The following is a 16,502-nucleotide window of genomic DNA, read 5'->3' as shown; positions in this document are numbered from 1 at the left end:
CAGATAAGAGCTTTTTCCAGGAATACAAAAGATAGGAAGCAATGATATTTTTTCTCCACAACGTTTAAACTCAAACAGCAAAGTAGCCTAACCTGATATGAGCCCAGCAAACTATAGAGCAGGTATTTTTAATATTCGTATACTTGTAAGTGATTTGTAAGTGCATTGTGCCCAGACAGTATCTGAACTTTCCTGTCAGCTACTTTAACAGCAAATAGATAGCTTGATGAATTATTCATGGTTGGCAATTTTCTCCTCGTCACTGACTCATCAATCATAGGTGCCTTAAGACCTCCGAATTGGCCAGTTGAGTTGCATTTGCAGGCACTATTATAAGGGGAGAAATAGTTACCATTACGAATCTGACAGCTCAGGTGGTGGTAGTGCAAAAATTCCAATTGTAACTATAGGCTGTCTCCAGTTTACTTGCTGACCAATAAATGGCCTTACAATCTTGCGTTTTTTTCTTTATGTCTTTAATATGCTTGCTATTGAAAGGCATGTAAGCTGTAGCAATGAGGTGATTCTTTTTCCAAACAAAGGTGTATTTTCATAAAAAATCAATGCAAATATTTGCACTTTTTTGTCTTTTTTGGTACAGATAGAAATTCTTTGGTGAAAAGGCCCTCTTCAGAAGAGCGATTTGATACATGATTGCATGCATTTACCCATGTAATTGAAATAATGAGAGATGATTGCTTTGAGCTATTAGTCATAAGTTCCTGATCTTTTTGTTTAATCCTGGCATCAGCTGTCAGCCTGCTCACTGGAGCTTTGGGAAGATGCACTAAAGATATCATTTGCATCACCTCAGACTGTAATTTTGCTGTTGTTTTTTTTCCTTTCTTTTTCTTTTTTTTCCTTCAGCTGATACAAGCTTTATGTTCCATATAACTCTCCCTGGAGTGTAAGGCCTATTGTATTGTTTAAATAAGAAAGAAAGATGCATGAGTCTCACAGTTAAAATCCACAAAGAAAAATAAAAACCTTTTACAAGCGTTTAAAATTTCATTCTTTCATATGTACCTGTTGGACATTGTTAATGCTTTGTATTTTATATCATGAATTTTGTATTGTTGCTACAGATTACATTAGAAATCCCTGTTGCATGAACACCATCTATACCGATAAAAGTCAATAAAATACAGGTTAAAAAATAAATGGAAGTTCTCATTCAGATAACCTTATCAAATGATTTTAAAAATTTTAGCCAACATAAGACAAACATATAAATTAGGCTTAGGTCTAATAGTTAAGATTTTTTTTTATTATTTTATTTTATTTTTAGTATCTGTACCTCAAGCAATAACACCTGACCATTTAATAGTTGTTTGCACAAATAAATTGTACTTGGACAATTTTGTGTTTGAATAGTGTTAATGGTTCATGGTTTCAAGAATGATTTTCATCACTGAAGAATTTATGCAAATTTTTTCCATTATTATTATTATTATTATTATTACAGCTGGACATAGTAAAAGTGTAATACATTTTGGAGACCCTACACATATTGCTGATTCAAGGTCTTGATCTATTTTAAACATAACAGTCATCTCTTGCGTGTTCTCTGTAGCAGTTGGTCTGTAGTTCGCCGACACTGCAAGAAATCTGAAACCGGGTGGTCTCATTTGCTGTGTGTCATGCTGAAGTCTACAACTTGTCAATTTGTACTCTTCAGGTGGTAGGAAAATCATATTGTGACTCTGAAACATTGGGAATCATTACTTTGATTTTAGCTTTTAATGTCCTTTATTCTAGGGGAGAGATCCATAATGTGGTACGGTATCTGGTCTAAAAGTATTGTTATCGGGAACCTTTGCATTTTAGAGAAAAGAAAAAAATGCCCCTGTGTGCTATTGTTCAGCGATACAGGGATTTCTCAAAGCATCTGGCAGCCTCAGGCAGAATTTTAATGCTCAAAGCTCCACAGAGGAAACCTGAAAGGTATCTTGCTGTTATCATGTAACACTCTTCTAGCTGTAATTAAATAGAAGTGCTGGGCACAAAGCAATTTTGGGCAGAGTAAATGCAGGATTTTTCAAAACCAGTTACAATTTAATTGAGCCATATCAATTTATTTTCCATTTGAAAATGTCATGTCTTTTATAGGAGCTAACCAAATTTGCATCAAGTCACAAAATGTTTTAGAACGGAACAGAACATATGGAAAATAAATATATAAGTCTAAATGGCTAGTATTTATAAAGCATCAAACCATGACTTGTAAATGCATGATGCCCTTACTGCTATCACTGTAGCTATGATATTTGCTGAATATATTCAACTCAACCAGTGTCACTCAGTAAAAAGGATCATTAGTTCTGTCAAGTCATTATTAGTTTTAACATGTGAGATGGACTGGTTTCAAGTACAGAATTTTTTTTATCTTCCTAACATTAACCTATAATTCTGATACTCAGGCGAATAGTTGGCCTCAGGTGATTTGCTCCTCACAAAACAAGGTATTAACAATACACAATGTGTATCCATAGTTAATCGTGTCTTTTCTATGAATATATGTACAAAATTTGGCATGACATCAAGAAATTGTTCATGTCATTTACGGCAAAGCCAGTTCTTTGAGTAATTAATTTCAGCAAAATACTGCAGACTAACAATATACAGCAGCAACACTGCACACAGATGATGGAAAGTAAGCCTAAGTGACAAAGTTTTGAACTATGACCTACAAAATCCAGTTTACTCTTGGTAAAAAAAAAAATCATAATTTCATCAGTTTGTCTTTATATTGCTGGAGGAAATCATATTCCTGTAATAATGCTAGACAGGGTAAAGCAAAGCAAGATTAAAGGAGTACATGAGGCATGGATTTATTTTTTGCATATATAACATAATTCTCTATCAAACACCAACACATAACCATCCTTTAATTATTAGCATTTATAAGCCTGATTAATGACTAACCTGAAAGCCAGAGGACCACTCATTTTTAATTTGAATTGTTCTGCATGCATCTGTTATGCTGTTCAGTGGCTATGGAATGATGGTCACTACAGGCTCAGATCTGAACACATCATTGAAAACTGTGCTGTAAAAGAAGTCCAGGAAGTCCAGTGTCCTCCAAGCAGGAGCGAGGACAAGGAATTGGGGGCTCTGCATCATCAGAAATAAGGAACCTGAAAAAGGACACAAATGCACTCTGAGAAAGGGCAACAGCGCTATTACAGTGACATGAGAAAAGTAGATACTATATGCAGTTTATAACAAATTGCTTAAATAAAAAATGGCAGATAATGTAATTGATGAATATGGAAATAGAGTTACCAGCAAGGGCCCTGCCATTTCACATTAAGGTACTTATATTGAATTTCAGTAAATAAAATGAGTTACTGACAATAGAATCATCTTTAATAACAGAAATCTAAATTTAATTAAGACAATTATGAAAAAAATGCTTAGAACTTGCCTCAGTCTAACTTTAATAGTGATAGTCACTGTAACAAAGGAATATGTAACCCTATGACATGGACAAGAAGAGGAAATGTGACAGCTGGGCAAGTGCAATTTAAACCAGTTTCATTTTCTTATCATTTCAGTGTACTATGCTTATTTACTTAGCAATATTAAGAAGTACCACAAGAGGGCTAGGACTCAAACTATTAAAGTGCATGTTACTAGTGTATGACTGTAATGCTATGAGTCACTAGTGAGATTTAAACACAGACTCTCCTGTTTACTACATAACAAGAGAAGGAGGAAGTGACTAAGTGAATATAACCAACCAAAGTAACCTGCATAGACCTTTAATACAATTATTATGGAGCTGGTGATAATTTACAGTGCAGTCATATGGCTCTACCACTCAATCTTAATATGGAATTAATATGTGTCATTCCCATTCTTAATTAATATTCTTTGAACAGATTGATTAGATATGACCACAGCATTCTTAATGAACACGCCTGGATGAATTGCACTAAAATATTAATTGTCTGATGCATGTGATTTAAAATGCATCCCAAACGTCTAATTCTTAATATAAAGCATGATCTTTGTCACAGATTGGCCTGATTCCACATTGCTGGCTACCTCCAAATGGTAATCATTTACACCTAAAGGCTATCTATCTATCTATCTATCTATCTTAGCTCACTCTGGCCACTTTGCTCAGTCTTGAGTTTAACGCTGTCTTCAGTGATTGTCATTTGTTTGTTTGTTTGTTTAATCTGCTAATAAATTGACTTAGCAGGGCAGGAAGAAGACCTGGTACTCTGTATGCAGTTTGAGGTCTATTTGCCCCAATACCTGTTCCCTGCTATATGATTTTTATGTTATGTGCTATATGAGATTTTTTTTTTATATTCTGTCCCATGGCTGTAACATAGTTTTCTATCTCAATATACTGCTGTAATAATTTTACCATTGTAACTATATTAATAAACCTTTATGCAGCTAGACTTTACAATGAAACAGGTAAGATTCTGTTTTTTAATCTTTGTGTATTTACGATTGATACCTTAGGATTTTGAACACTTCTTTTGTTTTGCATCTTGTACAACCAAGCAGTCAATGAACCTGAAGCCTAGAGGGCACACACAATACAAGCAATTTAGAGAGAGCAATCTTCTCAAACCATATGTTTCTAGACTGAGGGAAGGTAAAAGGCAAACACTCAGAGACAGAGTGGAAATCAAACTTATGACCTGAGAAGAATGAGGCCACGGTGCTAAGTACATAACATTTGGAATGTTCTGAATGCTGCTTATCGAGGGGATAGAAATCCAAAAGAGAAATTACTGATGGTGTTAGTCTCAATGTTTGTCCAAAATTGACTTTTAAAAAGAATTGCAATTTCCTTACTTGAAAAATTTTCAGTGCCCTGATATCAGTATCACTTCCCATCAAATCTACATGCAGAATATGACCAGGACATCGATGAATGCTGTAATTTCAGGAAAATGTAGTTTGATCTTAGACACTAAAGATTTATTTGTTTTTTATTCAAAATATTGTTTTCATGACATGCAAAATAAAGTACATTAGTTGTGATTAATGACAAGTATATTTGCATATCCTGTAGAAAAAAATAAAAGATCACTAAATTCTGTTTTAGACATTTAAACATCTTTTTTTTGTTCATGTTTACATCTTATGAAGGTCAGACATTCTCAAGCACTTTCCATTTAGTGTATTTGGTTGATACTTTAAACTGTAATATGCAATAAAATAAATAATAATAATAATAATCACTCTTTCATTATATATATAAACAATTGTCTGGTTGGATTCAATGTGTCCAGTATTATTATAAATAAATGAATAAATAGATACATTTAATATAAATTAAAATGTATTAATTTAAACATAAAGGCAACTCCCTTTCAAGTTATAATTGTAATTTATGATTGTTTGGCTACCACAACCTTATTTACTTTTGACTAAAAATCTCTTTAGTTTGCATCTGTTTTGGACCATAACCATGTCACCAAGACCTTAAGTTTCAAAATTATGAGATGTAGCAGATAAAACTGGACTCCATGTAATTTAATGCAAGATCAGCCTTGTCACAGTCACAAGTGCAAGGCATGGACTGAGAGGTGCAATAATCCCAGTGACAGCTCTGGCCCCCAAGCAACTCTCCAACTCTAGCTAGAAAAAATTGATGTTGTTGTGAAACTGTTATCTGCCTCACAAGTATTTAAAGTCATTATCACACACTATTTACAAAACATTCATAAAGAAGAGCTTGACATTTGACCAGCTATTTTGCTGATTGTGTTCAATGGAGATGTCACTATTTTAAAAGGCGCTTCGGAATGTGTGCAAACTTTGCCAAGGTTTCAGTTATCATGTAGCACTTACCAAAGTGTGAGTAGCACAAGGAATAAAGGGAGATGAATCACTTTCAAATCCTTACTTGCTGTCATTGTGTGAAAAGGGCACATTTCTATTAAGTTTTAGCTTTTAGAAATTAAAAATGTTATATACCTATAATACTGCAAGAATTTGGGAAACACTCAGACTCTTTTTCCTTTTTGACCCTCATGATAAATAACTAAATCCTTACAGATATTGTTAGGGTTGCATTTGATATATAAATATCTCCCACAAAATTGCAGATCTGATTATCTTTCGGATAAGGAATTCATATTCAGTTGGTTCAAATTTGTTTCACTCTTCAGGGGAGCGTTTCTCGAACAACGACGGAAGTTAGCATTAACGATGCATCGTACTATGGTAGTTCAAACTAACCAACATCCGACCAACGACTGTTTCTCGAAACCGTCGTACCACAGTTGTTCGAACCACGTTAGTTAGTTAGGACTTATGTAGTTGGAACTACAGTGGTTCCAGCGCTGATTGGTCAGACTCACGGCAAGTCATGCGCAACAAATAACAACGCACTTTCACAGCCGGTCGCGTACAAACACTCGCGAACTGTGTAAAATATATAATAATCACACACACACACACATATATATTTATTTGTGACATCAATTTCTGTCAGTCACACAACGGCAATAAAATCAAAATTAGCAATCGCGAAAAAATAATGCGACGCTCCTTGGAGTGATAAACAGAATAACTTTTATTCCGACGTTGTCGCTTACAGAATATTGTTATACTGGCTGACTGGAATACACAGGTGTGTGTAATAAAAGCTGTGTGCCTGTAATCACAAGGTCGCCGGTTCAAGCCCAGCCTCAGCACGTCTGCGGGTCCTTGAGCAAGACCCTCAACCCCCAGCTCCCTGGGCGCCGCTACAGGTGGCTGCCCTTCGCGGACAACTTGCTCTACAAAAAGAGCAAGTTGAGGGAGGCGTAAAAACAATTTCCCCACGGGGATCAATAAAGTATCAATTATTATTATAACCAAACATTACAGACGACATTTCCCGAGTACAAAGGCATGGATTCGTATCTGACCACTGTAGTGTCATTCTACTGTTCCATTATGGAAAGGGCCGGTGTGTTGGCATGTTTTTTTTGGGATAACCATTGGATCAGTTGCTCAAACCCAGTTGTGCGACCTCTTCAGTCGATCGGTCCTCTACGTTTTGCTCTAAGCATGGAGTTGCAGTGAAAAGCTGCATGCTCTTTCTGGATAAAATTAGCCACCCCTGTGCTAATGAATACTTTGCAGTCTGAGATTTGTCCCTATCGGTCTTTGACAGTTGACGTCACACTCGCTATAGTCGCAGTGTATTGTGGGTCGAATCGTCATTTTGGAGGTATATAACTCAAGAGCAAGCGTTTGCGTCCGCCTTTATCCTTCGAAAGATGGGATACTCGTGCTGTGTGAAAGGCTGTCATACTAAATCACATTTTGAATACCTTCAAAATGGTGAATGGAGGCGTGTCAGACAGTGCAGACATGTGACTGACAAAGACCGATTGCTCACTACAGACAGTTACCGTACTTATGACCAGAGACCCACACAACAATTACGTTTCAAACTACATTTTCAGACACCTTCACATTATATGTGATCGTAGAGCTAAATTATTTCTTATTAGGTATTAAAGATTATTAAATTTCTTACTTACACAGTGACTATACCTTATTAAACTGCATTTTCCACCATCGCTGACGAATTTACATATAACTACGCTTCTAACTACAGCTCGCGAGCTGTAGTTCGAGCTACACAACTTAACGACAGTGTTTGCGAACGTTCGTTCGAACTATGGTTTCGAGAAACACCTGCGTCGTTTAACGATGCATCGTACCACGTAAGTCCGCAGTATCGTTACCTATGTAGTTTGAACTATGGTTTCGAGAAACACCTGCGTCGTACTTACATAGTTTGAACCACGCAAGTTGCTAACGTAGGTAGCAACGATGGTTTTGAGAAACGCACCACAGAATAGTCAATAAAATAATTTAGAGCTAGAGGAATATATGCACATTCATGTTACTGCCAATTTGTGCACCTGAAAAGAAAACACATCATGCCTGGACAACCCGATCTCACGAATTTTCGTGCAGCCATCACGACTTAAAATCTATTTAAACGTGCTGTGATCACGTTTTCGGCTTTTTTTACGTGCTGGGGTAACGTTTCCTCTCCCTATGTGTTTTAATGGGCAGTGCCTAACACCGCCACTATGAGCGCTAACTGGTGAAGTTAAGGTAAGTAAAATCCAAGCGCTGTTTTGCAAGGTCGCGTCACACGTTATGGAAAGCGTTATCATATCACAAAAAACACAATATGATTCTGGGCATGCATGACTTTCCCGTCACTTAGTCACCAGTTAGCGCTCATAGTGGCGGTGTTAGGCACTGCCCATTAAAACACATAGGGAGAGGAAACGTTACCCCAGCACGTACAAAAAGCAGAAAACGTGATCACAGCACGTTTAAATAGATTTTAAGTCGTGATGGCTGCACGAAAATTCGTGAGATCGGGTTGGCCTGGAATAAGGGATAAGCAATGGGCATCCTTAATATTTAACAAAGCATACAGCATGAACTCAAAATTTAGTACAGAATCATGTTAGGATGATGCCTCTCAACACTGTTACTGAGTGCCTGAGGCATGGAAGCAGAGCTAACCTGCATGCTGATCTATTTTAGTCAGTGCTGCATTCTTTGGCATTAGGTAGTGCAAAGGGTGACAGGTAGGGAGAAGAAATATTTGGGTTAACTTTAGTCTCAACTAACAGCAAGCTCTCATACTTTTTAACTGTCAGGAACTGTATTATGGCATTTCCAATATCATTCTAACATCATTAAGCACATCTGGGAAGGGCTGTTGCCAATTCTTCTGCTTAGGGCTGTTATTCCAGGTCTGTTGGAGAGACCTGGAGTAGGATATTCTTTCATTGTTAATAGGTCCAGGCAAGGAAATATGGGGACAGAGAGGGCAGCAATTCTGCCTACTGCTTGGGGTATGTAGCTAACATTGCAGATGGAGATGTAATGTGGGCCCTCATGTGGATGGACAACCTAAGAATGTCTAATCTGAGGATTGTGAAAGGGACAGAAAAAATGATTCATCTGTAATCCCACCCGATTCCCTGTACATTTGCCCTGCCAGAGACACTTGAGTCCTGTGTTTGTCTGTTCAATTTTGGAATCATATGATGTTGTAAAAGAGCTTAGTTTAAGGTCAGTTTAATGTTGGTCCAGTAGACAATAAGGCAGAGGTTAATGACTGTTCAACAGTAGAGGTTGTGACCTTGGTGGAGCTGTTTGTGTAGACAGAGGAAGATCACTTCCAGTACCAAAACATTATAGACTACTGTGCCCTAGCCTGCATGGAAGGTGATATCTGAGAAAAAAGTCTACAGGCTGCCCTAATAAAGAAGCAGACTCCTGGAGATGTTGTGTTAATAAGTGAAGCTTAATGTGGCTAATCAAAGACTACTTTAGAAGGCCTAGGATTAAGACCTCATTGAAAGGTTTATAAAGGGCAGACTCATCATTGATCATGGGCTTAGACAATGCTAGTCTGCTGACTATTGAATGTGAAACAATGTATTGTAGCTGGGACTATAATCCCCCCACACCTCAGTATCATGTACTGTACAACCATGCCCAAGAGAGAGGGTTAATTTAATTTAAATTTAAATTTTATTTATTCTCTAGAAGAACCGGGACATCACTTATCAAAGTTACACAAAAAATGATGCTTGAAATGTGCTCATGCAACTTTTTATGCAAAATCCTAGATTTAGCATACAAAACTTAAGGGGAAAAACTCAGGAGCAGGTGTACGCAACATTTTGGGGAAAAGGCGACACCCCTTGGAAAGCAGGGAACTGCAAGTAAACCATCTAATTCAGGGTAGACACCTGCACTCCAGCGGGAGTACCGCGGGACCCAACGCACCGAGTGCGGCGCGGGACAAGATTTGATGGGTGAATGCGGGTGCGGGCGATAAGGTCCTCATGTATGTGCGGGTTGCGGGAGAATAGAATTAATCGCGGGACTCTCGCAAAATGTAATTATCTTAAAATTAATTTATTAAAAACAAATTCTCATTTATCTACTGCACAAAAGCAACAAGAACGACTAAATTAAAATAATAACAATTTACAGGCTAATTGTCTACAGAAACTACAATTGCCGCGCTCTGAGTGCCGGGGGATGTAACCAGACACCCCAAGAAGGAATCAGCCTGGTGCTTGGACGGGATGGCATGTTCTGAAAAGCTCCTCGTTCGTGTCCATGTTCATCATTCCATTTAATTAAACTAAAATAAAACGAAACATATTTGTTTATTTTCCGTTTCTTTTTTATATATACTCAAAAGGGAAGCAAGTGAAACAAATAACAGAGTAGCGGGAAGAAGCGGTAAAAATAAAACTACTTATATGTTTACCTGCGGGATTTTGTGGGCGGGAGCGGGACAAAACTTGAATACTGCGGGCGGGAGCGGGAAAAAATAATATATATTTTTTGCGGGAGTGGGCGGTAGCGGGACAGAATCTTGCGGGAGTGGGCAGGAGCGGGACTGAAAAATCCGTCCCGCGCAGGTCTAATTCAGGGGTCCCCTACCACCGGGCCGTAGAGCATTTTGTGCTGGGCCAAAGGTGAATGGATAACAAAGGCTGTTTTATTTTGGAAAACACTTCCATCTGTGGCTCATAGGGTGGTGATAAGGCAACGCACTTACTGATTACAGTGAAATCCTGTTATAGTGGACTCCGCTTATAACGGAATATCATCTATAACGGACGAGGTCCACTGCAGATAAATCATCGGATATAGTGGACTCGCATATAACGGAATGTCACTTGTAACGGACAAACAATTAATTTGGTTCCCAGGGCTGCTTTTAGCTGTAGTTTTGTTCAGCTATAACGGACATGTAGGCTCCGCCTACAAGGCACGTGGCGTGCAGGTGATATCCAGCGCAGATACGTAGTCGGGATTACTAATAGTCACGCATCTGGTCAGGTAAAGTTGGATTGCTACATGTACAATTTAATAATCTATACCACAAGTGTGTCTGCTGGGGTGTGGCATGAGTAAATGGTGTCCTGCAGTTGTGTTCTGGGTTGATGTGAATCTAAAATCTAAAAATGTTAAGTGGGATTCAATATTTTTCCATTTATTTGTGTAAACCAAAGACTACCTATTAGCCATGGAGAATTAAATTTGCTATTTCAAATACTACACCCTGTCACGTCTTCCCATGAATTGAAAATATATGTAATTGTCATTAGTTGCACTAGTGTGAATTAGGTATCAACCATTCACATGCATAGATTCACATTTATACATAGCCAACAGTCATGAAATGCAATATGGCATAAAGGTGTTTCTGGTAGCAACTATCTAAACTGAAGGATTAGAAGGGAACGAGTTTTCATGGACCACCAAGATCATTTTTAATTATTTATTTACTCTTTACACTATGTGTAATGTCTTTGCACTTTGTTTTGCATGAAATGTATTGCTCTACATATTCTGCTGCTCTATGCACAATAATTTCCCCTGGGAACAGTAAAGTTTATCTTATTTTGTTAAAGATGATGACTGGCTTGTGTGCATATTAGATTTTCAATATTTTACGTTTATGTACTGACATGGCTGGACTGGCCATCAAGAGTACTGGGAGATTTCCTAGTGGCCTGGCCTGCCAATCAAAGTAGACCTTTAAATAATCAGATAGTGAATCACATGTAGCGGGATCACATGTAACTTATTTTGAAATTTACCCAAAAACAAGAAAAAGTAAAACAAAATTGGATTGGCTGGTAGGTAGATAATATTAACTCTGTATAACTCAGGACAGCTATGAACTCAGCAGAAAACTCTGGTGCGTATGCTTGTGCCTCATCCATGAATTCTCTATAACGGGAACCTTGGTGGGTGTTATCCCTTACTTCTCAGCATGAGAAATGCAAGGTGTGGCGTGTGAGCATGTGAACTGGTTGAAATGCGTGAAAGCCCTGAAAGCCCGGAACTAGATGTTTTAGTGCAAAATGCACAGACATGGTCCTGCTCTGTGCCTCTCAGTTCATGGTATAATCTGCCTTTCATGATCCCATAGCACTATGCCACCTACGTATTGATATTGCATCGCAGCATGTATTGATAAATAACATACCAGGTATAGTTCAGCTAAATAGCTAATTTGCACAAATGAAAGGCATGTAGAGGAAGCTCCTATGGCAAGTCGTTTTAGCATTTAATCGCTAGACTGGATATGTATTGCAGATATCCGTAATTCAATTCTTCCTAGTCAAAAAGAGCATTTCAGATATCCCATCCACAATTGTCATTTCAGATATCCACATCATTATTCTTCCTAGGAGAAATTACGTCACTTTTGCCATTCATGTCTATTGGGCTTAGAATTTCAGATATCCACAATAACATTTCAGATATCTTGAATTAACATTCTGGATATCCGAAATTGAATCCTTACTAGGAAAAACTCCTATTTCAGATATATACAATGCAATTGTTACTAGTCATAATATTAATTATGAAGAGGCTTTGGAAGAGGCACCCTAGAACGTCTCCTCAGCAGCTGCCCAAAGGCCCTGGCCGATGGTCGGTATCGCTGGCGTCATGACCAGGTGCTTAGAGTAGTTGCCGAAAGGATTGCCTCAGCAATCAGCTCCAGCAATCACCATCACGCTCGGAAGAAAGTAATCTCTTTTATTAAGGCTGGAGAGAAACTCCAGGTGCGGCCACAGTTAACAACTGGCCTCCTCAACACAGCCTCCGATTGGCAGCTACAGGCTGACCTGGGTAAACAACTGAAGTTCCCCCAGCACATTGCAAAAACATCCCTCCAGCCAGACATGATCATCACATCTGAGGCTTCAAAACATCTGATCGTGCTGGAACTCACAGTGCCCTGGGAAGAGCGGATTGAGGAGGCCAATGAGAGGAAACGCGCTAAGTACCAGGAACTAGAGCAGGAGTGCAGGGGAAGGGGCTGGAGGACATTCTTTGAGCCCATAGAAGTGGGATGCAGGGGCTTTGCAGGTCGTTCATTCTGCAAAGTCCTCGGCCGGCTGGGGGGTGACTGGGGCAGCCAAGAAGAGGGCTATCCAGGCTGTGAGCGAAGCTGCAGAGAAAGCCACAAGGTGGCTGTGGCTCAAGAGGGCTGATCCGTGGGTAGCTACTGGTACACAAGTCGGGGCCTGATCACCCCAGGCTGGGTCGCCTGGGCGAGGGTGTCTGATGTTGCGAGACCCGAAACACCTGTTGACCCCAGGATACATCACTGATGATGCGTATCAGGGCATCCAGGAGATGTTTCTTGCATAGTTGTACCCTGGCTGAGCCAGTGACTCCTAGGAAGAGACTAGATGACAACCAAGAACAGGTTGGTGACTACTGGAGAGACAGTTGACGGCTCGGAAAGACGGCTCCCGGGGCAGGGTGGGTTAGCACCCCAGCCTGCAGCTTTCGTGAGAAAGCACCCTAACAAGCTACGGAAAACCCTAAAGAGAGATACCCCCAGGAGATCCCAAAAGGGGGGGAGGATGAGATCTCCAATCGGACGGACCCTACGTTATCAATCAACGCAACGGAAAGGACTATGAGTAAGACATGCATCTGCGGCAAGCTGTGCAAGAACCAGCGTGGCCTAAAGATCCATCAGGTCAAAATGAAATGTTTGGAGCAGGAGAGTGAGGTGCAACGCACAGGTCTTGAACCTGGTGAGACGCAGGAGGAGCCCGGCCAGGAGGCACCCCACAGAGCCCAGTCCCTCCACGCACCGGAGTCTACCAATCCAAACAGAGTAGCTACACAGCAGCCGATTAAGTGGCCCCCAGCCAGCAGACGGAGTGAGTGGCAGAAGTTCGATGAGGATGTGGCTAACATACAAGCCGGTAGCCAAAAGAGATGCTGACAGCAGGCTCCAAGCAATGACCACCATCATTGTCAGATATGCCTCAGAAAGGTTTGGCCTGACCAAGAAGGGTAACAGCAAGACCCCCTCCTACACTAGGAACCGCAGGGCTATGAAGATTCATCAACTGCATCAGGAGCTTCGAAGCCTCAAGAGGAATTTCAAGAGGGCTGATGTGGAGGAGAAGCGAGCTTTAAAGGAACTGCACGACATCTTGTGGAAGAAGCTGATGACCCTCCGCAGAGCAGAGTGGCACAGGAGACGGGGAAGAGAGAGAGCCAGGAAATGTGCAGCTTTTATCACTAATCCCTTTCGCTTTTCCAAACAACTGCTCGGGGACAAGCGCAGTGGCCGGCTGGAGTGCTCAGTAGAGGAGGTGAATCACTTCCTTCAGGTCAACATGAGTGACCCACTGAGGGAACAAGACTTGGGACTTAATGAAGCTCTCATCTACCCTGCCCCACCGTCAGCAGAGTTTAAGTTGACAGAGCCGAGCTTGAAGGAGGTGAGTGAGGTCATCAAGGCAGCCTCTCCAGGCCCCAGTGGCGTACCATACCTTGTTTACAAGTGCTGCCCAGAGCTACTTCGTCACCTGTGGAAGATCTTAAAGGTGATATGGCGAAGAGGGAGAGTTGCTGACCAATGGAGGTGCGCAGAGGGAGTCTGGATTCCAAAAGAGGAGGACTCGAGAAACATCGACCAGTTTCGGAGCATCTCGCTATTGAGCGTGGAGGGGAAGGTGTTTTTCAGCATCATTTCCCGGAGACTGACTGAGTTTCTCCTCAGAAACAACTACATCGATCCATCAGTTCAGAAGGGGGGGATCCCAGGAATTCCTGGCTGCCTAGAGCACACTGGCATAGTCACACAGCTCATCAGAGAAGCCCATGAAAACAGAGGTGACCTATCTGTAGTGTGGTTAGACCTAATCAATGCCTACGGGGCTATCCCACACAAACTGGTTGAGTTTGCCCTACACTACCACTGTGTCCTCAGTAAGATCAAGGACCTGATCCTGGATTATTATAGCAAGTTCAGGCTCAGGGTAACTTCCGGGTCAGTTACTTCAGACTGGCATCGCCTTGAGAAAGGAATAATAACAGGCTGTACCATCTCAGTTACGCTCTTCGCGCTCGCGATGAACATGGTGGTTAAGGCCGCTGAGGTGGAGTGTAGAGGGCCACTAACTAGGTCAGGTATTCGACTGCCCCCGACAAGAGCTTATATGGATGATCTTACCATCACGACAACATCAGTCCCAGGGTGCAGGTGGATCTTATGAGGACTTGAGAGGCTCATCTTATGGGCAAGGATGAGTTTCAAACCTTCCAAGTCAAGGTCCATGGTGCTGAAGAAGGGGAAGGTGACGGACAAGTTCCGGTTTTCAATCTCAGGAACCACAATTCCATCCATAACGGAACAACCAGTTAAGAGCTTGGGGAAGCTCTTTGACTCCAGTCTAAAAGACTCTGGTGCCATCCAGAAGGCAAATGAGGAGCTGGGAGCTTGGCTCACCAAGGTGGATAAGTCCGGCCTGCCTGGCAGGTTTAAAGCCTGGATCTATCAGCATTCCATCCTGCCACGAATCTTGTGGCCCCTGCTTGTCTACACAGTCCCAATAACAACTGTGGAATCCATCGAAAGGAAGATCAGTGGCTTTCTTCGTAAGTGGCTGGGTCTTCCCCGCAGCCTTATCAGCGCTGCCTTGTATGGGACAAGCAACACCTTGCAGCTACCCTTCAGTGGTTTCACAGAAGAGTTCAAGGTGGCGCATGCAAGAGAAGCCCTACAGTACAGGGATTCCAAGGACTGTAAGGTGGCATTAGCAGGCATCGAGGTAAGGACGGGAAGGAAATGGAAGGCTGAGAAGGCAGTGGAGGTGGCAGAGTCACGCCTAAGGCAGAAGTCACTGGTGGGGGTCTTGGCAACAGGGAGAGCAGGCTTGGGGTATTTCCCAAAAGCCAAGGTCAGCAGGGCACAGGGAAAGGAGAGACACAAGCTACTCCAGGAAGAGGTCCGTGCAGGTGAGGAGGAGGAGCGAGTAAGTAGGGCCGTAGGGCTCAGGCAGCAGGGAGATCCCAACAAGGACAAGGTGGGAGAGTACCTTGCAGCACAAGGTCACCTGGGCAAACATCATGCAGGCAGACTTCCACCGCGTCCGATTCCTTGTGCAGGCAGTATACCACACCTTGCCAAGTCCAGCAAACCTCCACGTGTGGGGGAAGAGTGAGACACCTTCCTGTCCTCTGTGCTTTGGAAGAGGCACCCTAGAACATCTCCTCAGCAGCTGCCCAAAGGCCCTGGCCTGGGGGAAGGGGCTGGAGGACATTCTTTGAGCCCATAGAAGTGGGATGCAGGGGCTTTGCAGGTCGTTCATTCTGCAAAGTCCTCGGCCGGCTGGGGGTGACTGGGGCAGCCAAGAAGAGGGGTATCCAGGCTGTGAGCGAAGCTGCAGAGAAAGCCACAAGGTGGCTGTGGCTCAAGAGGGCTGATCCGTGGGTAGCTACTGGTACGCAAGTCGGGGCCTGATCACCCCCGGCTGGGTCGCCTGGGCGAGGGTGTTTGATGTTGCGAGACCCGAAACACCTGTTGACCCCAGGAAACATCACTGATGATGCGTACCAGGGCATCCAGGAGATGTTTCTTGCATAGTCAGATATCCGAAAGGATACCACCATTTTAGATATTCATAATGTCATTTCGAATATCCGAAATA

At 41.6% G+C, this 16,502-nt stretch overlaps 1 pseudogene; it reads left to right on the top strand.

Moving 5' to 3' along the window:
* The first annotated feature begins 8,812 nt into the window (after window positions 1-8,812).
* Window positions 8,813-16,122, top strand: LOC111837777 (uncharacterized; annotated as a pseudogene).
* Window positions 16,123-16,502: the final 380 nt, after the last annotated feature.

Source organism: Paramormyrops kingsleyae, unplaced genomic scaffold (assembly GCF_048594095.1).
Source record: "Paramormyrops kingsleyae isolate MSU_618 unplaced genomic scaffold, PKINGS_0.4 ups201, whole genome shotgun sequence".
Classification (NCBI taxonomy): domain Eukaryota; kingdom Metazoa; phylum Chordata; class Actinopteri; order Osteoglossiformes; family Mormyridae; genus Paramormyrops; species Paramormyrops kingsleyae.
This window is presented reverse-complemented; position numbering and strand designations above follow the sequence as displayed.